The following is a 13,204-nucleotide window of genomic DNA, read 5'->3' as shown; positions in this document are numbered from 1 at the left end:
CTTGGGTTGCTCTTGATAGAAATTACAAAGAGGAAGAATCTGTTTTGATATAGCATAACTAATATTGGTGCCACAACTGAAGAAGAGCTCCTTTGTTCAGAACTCATAGAATCAGCCTAGAAAAGTCCCAGGCACAGGGAGACACAGATGTGCAAATCAGTATGCTTTCACTAAGTGACTATTAATTTTTTTAAACTTAAATCATAGTTTAGATATTATGAAAGTGAATTGCAGGGCATTAAACTTTTAAATGCCTACCATTTTAATAGCTGAGTATACTTATTATGTAAATGTAACACGATTTCTTTATTCATTCTTCAATTGAGGGACAGCTTGGTTGTTTCTAGTCTGGCTGTTATGTGTAAAGCTGCTATGAACATAGCTGAGCAAGTGTTCTTGTGGTAAAGTGTCCTTGTGGTATAGTGGAGCATCCATCCATTGGGTCTATGCCCAGGAAAGGTATAACTGGTTTTTGAGGTACAACATTTCCCAATTTTCTGAGAAACCACCATATTGATTTCCAAAGTGGCTGTACAAGTTTTCACTCCCACCAGCAAAGGAGGAGTGTTCTCTTTGCTCCAGATCCTCTCCAGCATGATCTGTTACTTGTGTTTTTAATCATAGCCATTCTGACACTGTAATATGGAATCTCAGTCATTTGCATTTGTATTTCCCTGAGTGTTAATTATGCTGAACATCTCCTTAAATGTTTCTTGACCATTTGAGATTCTTCCTTGAGAATTCTCTGTTTAGACCTGTCCCCTATTTTTCAATTAGATTATTTGACATTTTCACGTTTGGTGTCTTGAGCTCTTTATATATTTTGGAGATCAACCCTCTGTCAGATGTGGGTTTGGTGAAGAGCTTTTCCCATTCTGTAGGCTACCATTTTGTCTTTTGACAGTATCCTTTGTCTTACAGAAGACTTTCAGTTCCATGAGGTCTCATTTTGTAATTGTAGATCTCTCAGCTATTAAAAACAATGATATCATGAAATTTGCAGGCAAATGAAGGGAACTTGAAAAAAATTTATCTTGAGTAAGGCAATCCAGACCTAGAAAAATAACCATGGTATGTACTCACTTATAAGTGAATATTAGCTGCAAATTAAAGGATAACCATGCCACAATCCACAGACCCAGAGAGCTAAGTAACAAGGAGAGGTCAAAGGAGGACAATGGACATCCCTGGGAAGGACAAATAGAATAGACATCTAGGGTGGAGGAGGGGTGGCATGGATAGGAACAGGTTGGGGGAGGATGGATGGAGAGTGTACTGGGAGAGTCAACTGGAATTGGGTGCATCTCAGGAATGAGCTGGAAACCGAGTGCAATGGAAATTCCCAGGAATCTACAAAGGTGACCCTAGCTCAGACTTTTAGCAATGGGGAATAGAGAACCTGACCTGGCCATGTCCTGTAAACAGGAAAGATTTCTAGTCCAGGAATTGGGACATCAATCCAGGCATATAACCTTCAGCCTACAAGATGTGCTGGGGCACATGCAGCACAGAAATTGTGGGAGTGGCCAACCAATGACTGGTCCAGCTCTAGACCCATGCCAGGAGAGGGAGCCCATATCTGACACTGCCTGGAGGGCCAGGAAACAGAAGGTGGATAGCCAGAGACCTAGGATAGAACCAAACAAGCCTGGAAACAAAAATGAAATGATTCCTATTGATACTCTGCTCTACTCTTAAATTGGTGCCTAGTCTTATTTCCATCAGAAGTTTCATTCAGCAACTAATGAAAACAGATGCAGAGTCCCACAGCCAAACATAAGCAGACTTTGGGAATCTTGCAGAAGAGGGGGAGAAAGGATTGTAGGAGCCAGATGGGTCAAGAACACCTCAAGAAAAACCCACAGAATCAACTAACCTGGGTCATTGGGGCTCATAGAGAATGTACTGACAACCAAGGAGCCTGCATGGGACTGACCTAGGCCCTCTTTATGTATGTTAAAGTTGTATAGCTTGGTCTTCTTGTGGGACTCCTAACAGTGTGGAATCAGGGGCTGTCTCTTTCACTTTTGCCAGCTTTTTAGATCCTTATCCACATACTGTGTTGTCTCATCCAGCCTCGAACTTGATATTCCATGTTTAATTGATATCCATGCGAGGGTTGCCTCCTCTGAATATAAACAGAGCATGAGTGGATGTAAGGGCAGAGGGGAGATGGAGGGAGGGACTGGAAGAAGAAGAAGAAGAAGAGAAGAAGAGGAAGAGGAAGAGGAAGAGAAGAAGAAGAAGAAGAAGAAGAAGAAGAAGGGGAAGGGGAAGGGAAGGGGGGGAAGGGGAAGGGAAGGGGAAGGGAAGGGGGGGAAGGGGAGGGGAAGGGAAGGGGGGGAAGGGGGGGGGGGGGGGGGGGGGGGGGGAAGGGGAAGGGAAGGGGAAGGGGAAGGGGAAGGGGAAGGAAGAAGAAGAAGAAGAAGAAGAAGAAGAAGAAGAAGAAGAAGAAGAAGAAGAAGAAGAAGAAGAAGAAGAAGAAGAAGAGAAAACAGTGGTGGTGATGTAAAAATATATATGTAGCGTGCACGCACATACACGCACACATATTTAAAAGCCTATCATCTAGCAAGGAAAACAATTCTAATTAAAAATGCTATTTTATTTGAAAAACTGCAATTGTTGTTGTGGTATTTATATACAATGATGCTGGCCAAGGGATATGATTCAATGATTTGTTCTTAGTAAGTAAACATAAATATATAGCTATCAGCATGACTGCTTGTAGACCATTTAAATCATTCTAAAATCTCATATCTCTTTGTGGTCACCCCTTCCCAGACCTACCTCTAGACTCTATGTTCTTTCTCCACTTAATTGCCTTTCTGGATGTTTTATACAAATATAATTAAGCAAAGTTTCCTTTGTATGGACTTCCTTCACTCAGGATTATTCCTTTTGGTTCAGCCACAATGTGAATTACATTTTTAAATACTGAATGATATTCTTTCTTGAATTGGTAATTAAAATTTTTAAATGCATTCATCACTTGATGGATGTCTGGGCTGTTTTTGATATTTAACTATTATTATTAATACTACTATGAACATTACCCAACAAATGTTTTCATTGAATTGTTTTTATTTCTACTTTGTAAATTCGTGGAGATAGAGTTTGTGGCTAATATGGTAGATAATTATACATGGTAAGTAAGAAGTGCTAACCATTTTTCAAAGTGGCTGTACTTTTTTACAGTCTCCTTAGTAATGCATGAATATATTGCTTTTTCAGCATCTGTGGCAACACTTGTTGTTATATCTTTTGGTTTATAGTCACTATAGTGATTGAGTATATTCAAGATGGACAATATGGTTGTAAGGATTTGGTCCTTAATTTTGTCATCAGCCTTCGCCGGCTTCCCAGCCTAAAAAGCGGGTGGGCCCTCTGTGGGCTCTCTGTCCCCTCTCCTCTCCGCTCCTTCCTCCTGTCGCTCCCCCCTCTTCCTCCCCCACTTCTGTGTCTCTCTGTCTCTCTCTTTCTCTTTCTCTCTCCCCTCTCCAATAAAGCTCGAAAAAGGTAACTATGGCTGTGATTCTTTTAATCATCACGCTCCTCCACCTGCGCAGGTGGCAACCAGCCACAAGAGGCAGTGCCACGGCATAACCAACAATGGTGACTATGTGACTTTGTGTAATGAGTACTATAAAGTAATTCATGTGTCCATCACCACATGTACTCTACAAAGGATAAACATTTATCTCTTGTGATTGAAATTCATAACTTATTATTAAAAGCTGCACCCCAAGCCCATAACTCCTAGGTTTGGGGAACCATCATTTCATCTTCTGATTCTGTGATATTAAATTTTAAGGGTCTATATGTAAATGAGATCATATAGTGTTCTGCATATTCCCCACTTAGAATCATATCATCTAAGGTCATATATTTTTTTCACACATGATGGGGTTCTGTGGCAAGCCACAGTAATAGGAAATAGAAGTCCAGCTATATATTATAAGCTATACCTTGACAAGACCAAGGGTTAATCGAGTGGGAAGCCATTTAGCAAGGACTATCTGGTGTTACACAGCTTAATATTCAGTTGTGTTTTACTATGAATTCCTTGTGCTCATAATTCTCCTAAAATGTGTATGTGTGTGTGAACCTCTGTTTCAAAGTACTTGGATAAAGTCATGTAGACAGAACCTTCTGCCTCTGAGTTCCTGGCTCCCCTTTAGCATTTGTTTTGGTTATCTGCCTTTTGCAAATATTCTCCCTAAGCTACTTCCTAATAGGGTCAACTCCAAACAAAGCCTGAAAAGCAAGAGAGGAACAGATAGCTACCAGACCACCTGCTAGATGCCTGTAGCCCCCCAAACTAATATAAAATGTCCTTTTAGAGACAACCTGTCTCCCAGGCTAAGTGCCTGTCCCCTAGATGCATACACAGCTTTGTTTCTTGTGCAAATCAAGTTCAGGTCTTCCCCTCTTTCTCACCACCCCAGAGCAACTTCTTAGATCAAAGGGGTTTCTCCTCACCAGGTATTTCAAGCTGTGGTACAGATTGGCTAGCTACCAGTACTCCTCCCCTGTCCTGTCAGGAAACTGGCTGCAGAGGAAAATAGTGACCCCTTTTAACTCTTAGTGACCTACAGATTTTCCCTCCCCCATCACCTGTAAGTTTATAGTTGAACACATTTGTGATAGACTTGTAATGCCTTCACCTAACCACAGTAAGGACGTATTTCTAGCACGTAAATTCCTTTTCTGATTTATTCCAACTGCTATCTGACTCCAATCTTGTCTTTCCACTTTTGGATTGGGAATAAAGTTGTCAGGAAGCTTCTGGTGGGGACCCTGCAATCTTGTGTTGTATACTCAACATGAGGTGTTGCTGCTTGAAAAAGGATATAGACCAGTCCCTGAGAGAATGAGGGGAGATTTTTGAATTGAGAGAGTTGAATTGAGGGAGTTGAATTGAGAGAGTTGAATAACTGGTGGCTGAAGGATGGTGGCAGACGAATAAATGAATTGGACAAAAGAGCTTCATGTATCTGGATTCATTCCCACGCCTATGGTAGCATCCTTTCTGGGCCCCTGGGATAGTATAATAATAAGGCTGGACCTTTGTTGTTATACAAAAGGGTTCCCTAATTTTTATAGTTGAGAGATATTCTGTCATGTGTATATAACATATTTTATTCATTCATTGACTTTAGTCTTTTAGTTATCTTCATATACTGGTTATTATAATTATGTCACAATGAATGTGGGAGAGTAGACATCTCTCTAAAATGCTTTCTTCTGGATTGTTTGATTCATATGGACTTTTTTGTTTCTCGTCTGAGGAATCTTCATAATGTTTTCCACGGTGACTACATAACTTTCCATTCTTCCTAACAGTTCACAGAGTTCCAGTTTCTGTCTCTCCATCTGACACTGGTTAAATGCCCTGTCCCTTACCTATACTGCCACATCCATTCTTACATATCTCGAATATTAACTCATTGTGAAGCACACAGTTTGTAAATATTTTCTCCTTTCATAGCCTGCCCTTTCATTCTGTTGATCATTTCCTTTGGTGTACAGAAGCTTTTTAAAATTTTCTCCTATTTTTGAGATTTATCTCTTCCATTTCCTTCCTACAAATCATTTCATATATGTAATGACTATGTCTTTAATTATGCCACCAGCCTGCGATAGCATCCCAGCCTAAAAAGCAGGCGTGCCCTCTCTGTGCTCTCTTTCTGTGTTGCCTCTCCTTCTGTATTCTCTTTCCTCTGCGCGGTCTTTCTCTTTCTCTCTCTCTCTCTCCATTTCTCTTTCTCTCTCTCTCCCAATAAAGCTCTAGAAAGGTAGCCATGGCTCGATTCTTCCGCCACTGCAGCATCCAGTAGTCACTTAACCAACAATATATCCTTTCATTCCCATTCCCATTTTCAAAATAAGACCATTCTTCATTGTTATATAAATGCATATATATATATATATATATATATATATACATCTAAAAAATATTCCTGCATATAAGGCTCAGGGAATATTAGAGAAGAAAGGGCAGGAAGATTTTAAGAGCCAGAGAATCAGGAAGTTTTCTGTGAGACTGTGTCTCCTAGTAATACCAGAAGCTACACTCATAAAGTCTTATCATGACTACCTGAACATGAGCTGAATGAGGACAACAATTGACATGCCAAAGTGAACAACCCTACACAAAGATCTATAGGCAACTAAGGAATGCTGAGAGTAGGAGAAATAATTTTCTCCAGGGATGCACACACCAATTCATTATTCATTAGCAACTGGTCAGACATGAAAACATATGTATGAGAAACATTATACTAACTAATACCATTATTAGTGGAGATAGAGTTTGTGGCTAATATGGTAGATAAGTATACATGGTAAGTAAGAAGTCCTAACTATTTTTCAAAGTGGCTGTACTTTTTTACAGTCTCCTTAGTAATGCATGAATATACTGCTTTTTCAGCATCTGTGGCAACACTTGTTGTTATATCTTTTGGTTTATAGTCACTATAGTGATTGAGTATATTCAAGATGGACAATATGGTTGTAAGGATTTGGTCCTTAATTATGTCATATACAAAGAACTTAAAAAAACTAAACATCAAGAGAAAAAAATAACCCATGGAACTGAAGAGAACATTCTCAAAAGAAGATGCACAAATGTCTAGTAAAAAACAGTTCACTTAAAAAAGTGTTCAACATCCTTAGCCATGAAGGAAAGCCTGATGAAAAGAAGTATATTCAGAGACCATAGCATCACACTCAGATGTGATGCCTACATTAAGAATACAAATGAGGAGTTGGGTGGGGGTGTTAGGGAAGTTGTCAGGAATCCCTAAGAATGACCCCAGCCTGGGCTACTAGCAATAGTGGAGAGGGTGCCTGAACTGAACTGAACTGAACTGGCTTGCCCTAGAGATCAGATCAGTGAATACCCTAACTGTCATCACAGAACTTTTCTCCAATGACTGATGGAAGCAGATACAGAGATTCACAGCCAGTCACTAGACAGAGTTCCAAGAGTCCAGTCAAAGAGAGAGAGGAGGGATTCTATGAGCAAGTGCATCAGGATCATGATGGGGAAACATGCAGGGATGACCAAACCAAACTAGAGGGAACACATGACAGTTGAATCAATGGCTGTGGAGCCAACATGGGACTGGACTAGGCCCTTTGCATGGTGAGACAGTTGTATAACTTTATCTGCTTGGGAGGACCCCTGATGGTAGGATCAGACTCCATCTCTAGTGCATGACTAGGTTTTGTGGAGCCCACTACCTATGATGGGATACCTTGTGCAGCTTTGAGGCAGGGGGAAGGGCTTGGACTTGCCTTTACTGAATGTGCCTCCCCCTGGGAGGCCTTGCCTTCTTGTGGGAGGGAGTGGGGGATGGGTTGGGATGGGGAGGCTAGAGGGACAGGAGGAGGGAAGAGGGAGATTTTTGGTGTGTAAAATGAATGAAAAAATTTTCTTAATTAAAAAAAAAAGTATACAAATGATAACCAATGCAGGGAATGAGGAAACTTTATATACTGGGTGAGACTGTAGACTACTTTAGACACTGAGATGTAAAGTCAGTTTTTTTTAAGAGCGTTGCCATTACTGGGTCCACTGTGCTCTAGTGAAACACAAGTGTCTGAACTTATGGGTAGCACAAATGGGACTTGGTGGGTGAAAGACAACAATTGGACACAAAGTTTGGTGGATAGGGACAGGATGGATCTAGAAAGAGTTGGGGGAGGAGTAAATATGGCAAAACACATATGAAATTCTCAGAGAACTAATTAAAAAAAAGGAAAGACAACTCAACAACCTAGAAATGGATTTCCTACTTCTCCAAATAAATAACCAATGGTCTTTGTGTACTACTACAGAGGCACCTGCTTATCCATTCAGGAGGAATGGAACTACCCTGGATGCCTGTCAATAATGAGTGAATAAAGAAGATAAATAAGGAAATTGGATATTGCTCAGATGTAAAGGAGCAGAAATGATGAAATTTACAGGCAAATGGATGTATGTGGAAATAGCTGTACTAAATGATGCACCTCAGGCCCGTCAATACAAACAAAGCATATTCTCTCTAAGATGTGGATCTTGGCTTCAAACCTTTCATTTTGTGTGTTTAACTTGGAGCACAAGTGGAAGCCAGGAAAAAAATTAGGTTATCATATGTGATCCATGAATAGAAACAGGAGTCAACATCTGTTGCTGTACTGTGTTTTTTCTATGAGTAGCATTTGAAAGGGACGCTGTCCTCATAGTCTTGTAAACAGATCAGCTATTTCATAACTTCACTTAAATCTACAATTATCTGATAAAAATGGTGAAATATAAAAAAAATCAATGATTCCCAGTTAAGCCTACAATGCCTCTAGCACAGAGAAATTCTGAGAATTCAGTGGCAAGAGGCCCATATCTGATGACAGTTACCCAACTCTTTTCTGTGATTTTGTTTTCCTAGAAGCCCTTGTTTTGGGAGCTTTTCTCTATTATGAGATCTATCATGAATCTATGGTATTTTGTTATCTTCATAGTTCTGCATTAATGAAAACAAATTTTCTCCAACCTCCTCTGTAGATGTAACCAACCGTCTTATTAAATAAGAAACACAGAACAAATGTAAAAGAGAAAGCCAAGAGATCAGAGCTCAGAGCTAAAATCTCACCCTTCCTCCTGCAGTGGTCCTAGCTTCCCGAAAAAGAGCTATTTCCTGTGTGTCTGTCTTTTCATAGTATTTTGTTCTGCCTTCTCATTGGTTGTAAACCCAAACACGTGACTGCCTCGTCACTGTCTGTATGTACAGCCCTCTAGGTCTTAAAAGGCGTATGTCTCCAATGCTGGCTGTATCCCTGAACACACAGAGATCTATGGGATTAAAGGCGTGCGCTGCTGCTGCTGCTGCTGCTGCTGCTGCCGCCGCCGCCGCCGCCGCCGCCGCCGCCGCCGCCACCACCACCACCACGCTCTGTCTATGGCTCTAATAGCTCTGACCCCCGGGCAACTTTATTTATTAACATACAATTAAAATCACATTTCAGTACAATTAGAATACCACCACACTCCTCTGAAGGGGGTCTTTGAAAATTATCTGATACTTTTGCTTGAGTAATTTTAAACCCTCCAGGAGGAACACCTGTATCTCTTTATCTTGGACCACCAGTGTTATGCAAATCAAGCCCACAAGTGAATTAAAGAACTCTTCTTAGGATCTCTATGACTGGGAAAGAGGACAACAGAGTTGCCTTTCTCCATACCTGTTAACCTCTGTCTTCACTACCTTCTCTGAGGTATGTATTACTGAAATCTACTCCGGTAGTCATGGAATATAGTATTGGTCCTAGAAATGACAATTCTCTTTTTCCCAAAGAGGCACTGAGATTCTAAAGTAGGTAGTGACCTCAGGGCTTAGGGACAATATGGGCAAGGGGTCCTTCCTATGTGTCCTACACCTCTCACACATCCAGGAGGCCTCTGTTTTTGCATTCTTTCTTGTTGCAAAAGAGGATCAGGGCAGGTGAGAGCAAATAGTCCATCTTCATTAGGACTCTAGGTGATTAGAGTAGTTCTTTTGCCAGCACTAAACTTCAGGGAGAAAGCACAGATAACACCGTACAAGCCATAGAAACAATAGCATTAATTCATAGACATTTCTTTGCTCTGTCATCCAAGGGGACCTGTAACTGATACCCAGCAACAAACACATGTCACTACTGGATCTTAAAATACTCTTTCAATCGAAATAAAAGGCTTTTGAAAATTGACTGTTTCAAGGCTTGGGTAAGAAATAATAAAAAATTTTTGGTGGGGGTTCCTTATAAGGTCATAGAAGAAAGTGCTCAAATATAGTAACGGAGCCTTAGAAGGACATAGATGTCAACTGAAAAGGATCTTGTGTAATTTGCAATAGAAAAATTCAAATAACAATTGTAATCATTTCCATTCACTAAGCAAATAAAAGAACACTTGACACACACAATCTAAAATATATGGAGCAAATATTTTTTCCTTTCTTAAACAACTTGACAAAGCCCAAAATATATATTGATTTGTTTTATTTTACTGTTGAGGATTGAACTACTGTTGGTATAGAACCAACATCCTCAGAAACTAAGAGAAACAAACACCCCAAATGAGATAAATAGACTCTACAAGAATTCTGAAACTTTCCTGATGCTTTATTTTATTTTTTAATTTTTTTTATTCATTTTACATACCAACCACAGATCCCCCTCTTATCATTCTTCCCACTCCCCCTACTGTCTCCCCCCATCCCCTCCTCCAAAAGGGTAAGGTCTCCTATGGGGGCACAGCTAAGCCTGGTATATTCACTTGAGGCAGGACCAAGCCCCTCCGTGATATATCAAGGGTGAACAAAGTGTCTGACCTTTTAAGCAAAAGGACAATGCTAGAAAATTGTTTTTAAATTTTTCATTTTTTTAAATTCTTATGGATTATCTCTCAAGTAAAAGGGAGAAAAAAGAAAAGTGCAATTTCTCATATTGCAAGAGGAATAATTCTACCCTTATGAAAAATTGGCATAATTGTCTATAGAAAATACAATGGAATGCACAATTTATTTTAGAAATTCTAAGATGCGTGTGTCAAGGAAACAAAAGAGAAGATCAGTGCCCTAATATTACTGATATGCTCTATATGTATGTATATTAGACAGTTGTAGCAAAACTAAAAATTTAAAGCTATTTGTAGTAGAGTCTTGTATTATGCATTGTACTATTCAACCAGGAATGAAATAATGATAAATCTGACAAAGAATATTAAATTTATACTGAACACTAGAACTTGATTTAAGATACAATATTATTCATACACAAATTCTCCTTCATGGGAATAAAACAATCCCCATTAGAATACCAACAATGGCTTCTATAGAAGATATTAACAAACATATTCTAAAATTCACATGGTGGCAAGGCACCTCGATTTTCCACATGGATTTTGAAAAAAAGATAAAGGGAAGAAATTGATTTAGAGTTCTGAAACCATCTATTTTCAAGATTTATTACACACTACAGTAATCAAGACATTGACTATGGGCTGCAAGACAACATTTAGATGAATGGAAATCAGTAAAGAATAAGATTACTATCATTTGAATGAATATGTACTAGAGATTTTGACAAAATCAAAATAGTAATTCACTAAGGAATGGAAAAATAGTGCTTGAACCTTTTAGTACCCTTGTCTTTAAAGCTGATTTTTTATTTGTGCAATATGCAAAAATTAATTAAAAAAGTATCTTAGAACTAAGTATAAAACTTCAAGAAGTTTTAGCAAAAGCCTTTGTGATGTTTAGTTGAGTAAAAAGATTTTTGATGCAGTTTGGCAAGATGCAGTTTGGCAAGAGCGAACAAGTTGATATGTTGGACTTCAGTTAAAAATTTGTAATTTGGTAGAAATTTAAAAGTGAAATATGTAACTGCAATGAGCTAGCCATGCCATACCTCTAAGTTGCTGAAGAAGAGGCATAAATACAACAGTTGTATACGAGACTTAAAATCATTTGGTTTGTGAAGCTGCAACCGGAAAACAACCTGAAAATACATCATTAGGTGAATGGATGCATACATTTTGGTGTATCTATGAACATGAGCTAGCAATTCATAACAAAGAGGAATGAACTGTTCCATATAAACCTCAAAATAACTACTACTAATTAAAGAAAGTGATACAAAATGTAGTATATTTTAATATGTTGGGATAGACAGCTGATCCGTTATTGGTTGAGGATGTCTTGCTATCTTTTCTCTGATCATTATATTTTTGTGCAATTACATATGTTCTTTATATATATGTCATTTCCTTTGTAACAAACAGTGCTCAACTTTCTGTCTAAGCAGTCTTTATCTTCTTGAAGTGTTCAATAAGACTGATCCAAATCATTATTTCCAACTGTGATGCAGTTTCTTTCCTGTTATAGGCTGTATAGAAGTAGCCTTGTGCTACCATTTCATCATCTAGTGCTAACTTGTAAGATTTGTCTTAATAATTGCTGTCTGAATTCATTTATTTTCTCCTAGTCTCATCGCAAGTTGATATCAGAACAAATGGCTTTCTTTATAGTGATCTATTTTATCTTATTAATCATGTTGTTGCTTAACACTTTCTCAAGTAAGTATTTATTTCTTTGTCTTTGAAAAGCCTTTGATCATTCAGTAACTGCAATAATTGGGCCATGCTAGAGGTGAGGAGCCCCCAGGGAATGATAGAGAGGATCCTGAGGATGATTTTTTTCTTAATGTAAGACATTTCATGGAAAAAACACGGACCCCTTTTAAAAAGTACTAAATTAGATTGGATGTAAGGAATTTCCTCGAGGTCCTGTTCTAAGACTGAAGACCTTCATGATAGTCACTGCTTGCTTTCAACTTCAACTTTCTCATCTGCAGAGTAAGAAAATGATCTGTTTTGATAGAGTCATCCTAGAATTATACAGATTACTATCTTAGGGTTTCTGATATCAGTCAGATTTATAGCAGGCATTCAAACTTTTGTATAATGAAATTTAATCACTTCTCTTTTGTGTGTTTATGTATTCTAGGATCATAGGGAATCATGGGTATAATTAAATGCCACAGTTTAATTTTAAAAGCCCAACAGTCATTATTATTATCGTTATAGTTTCCCCTCTGTTCTGATTGCAGCTGCACACTCAAAAATTAAGTATGATGAGAGATGTAAGGTGAGCTTTCATTTGGATGAGTAAAAACTTCATGTTTCATAGTGTATTTTATAGTACCAAAAAGATTAACACAAGATATATTGATTTAAAACAACAAAACCCCTTGACATTTCTATTTGTGATGACGTCAGAGTGCCTGATTGTCTCTGTCTGTGCTGTGTTAGGTATGAGGTCATGTGGAGAAGACTAGTTGGACCTAGCTCAGAGAAGTTGAAGAAATATGTAATATGTGATGAGATATTCGGAAAATGGGGAGTAAATGAACTATAGATAACATGGTAAGAGTGGTGTGGATTTTGACGAAATAGAAAAGTCTTTTAACCTGAAGCACAAAGAGTAAAAAAGATTCTACGTCAAGATGGTGGGGTGACAAATGGAAGGTAGGAATATTTAGTCTACTAGGCCAGAAAGATTAGGATGTTAATCTTCAAGAAAAAGATGAATGTTTTTACATGGATCCAATGCAACTTTTGAGACCCATTAGAAGTGTCTAAAACCAAATACTTATACAGAGAAATTGCACAATATTC

The sequence above is a fragment of the Peromyscus leucopus genome, chromosome 19 (genome assembly GCF_004664715.2).
Source record: "Peromyscus leucopus breed LL Stock chromosome 19, UCI_PerLeu_2.1, whole genome shotgun sequence".
NCBI classification, from domain to species: Eukaryota; Metazoa; Chordata; class Mammalia; order Rodentia; family Cricetidae; genus Peromyscus; species Peromyscus leucopus.
Note: the sequence above shows the minus strand (reverse complement) of the source record.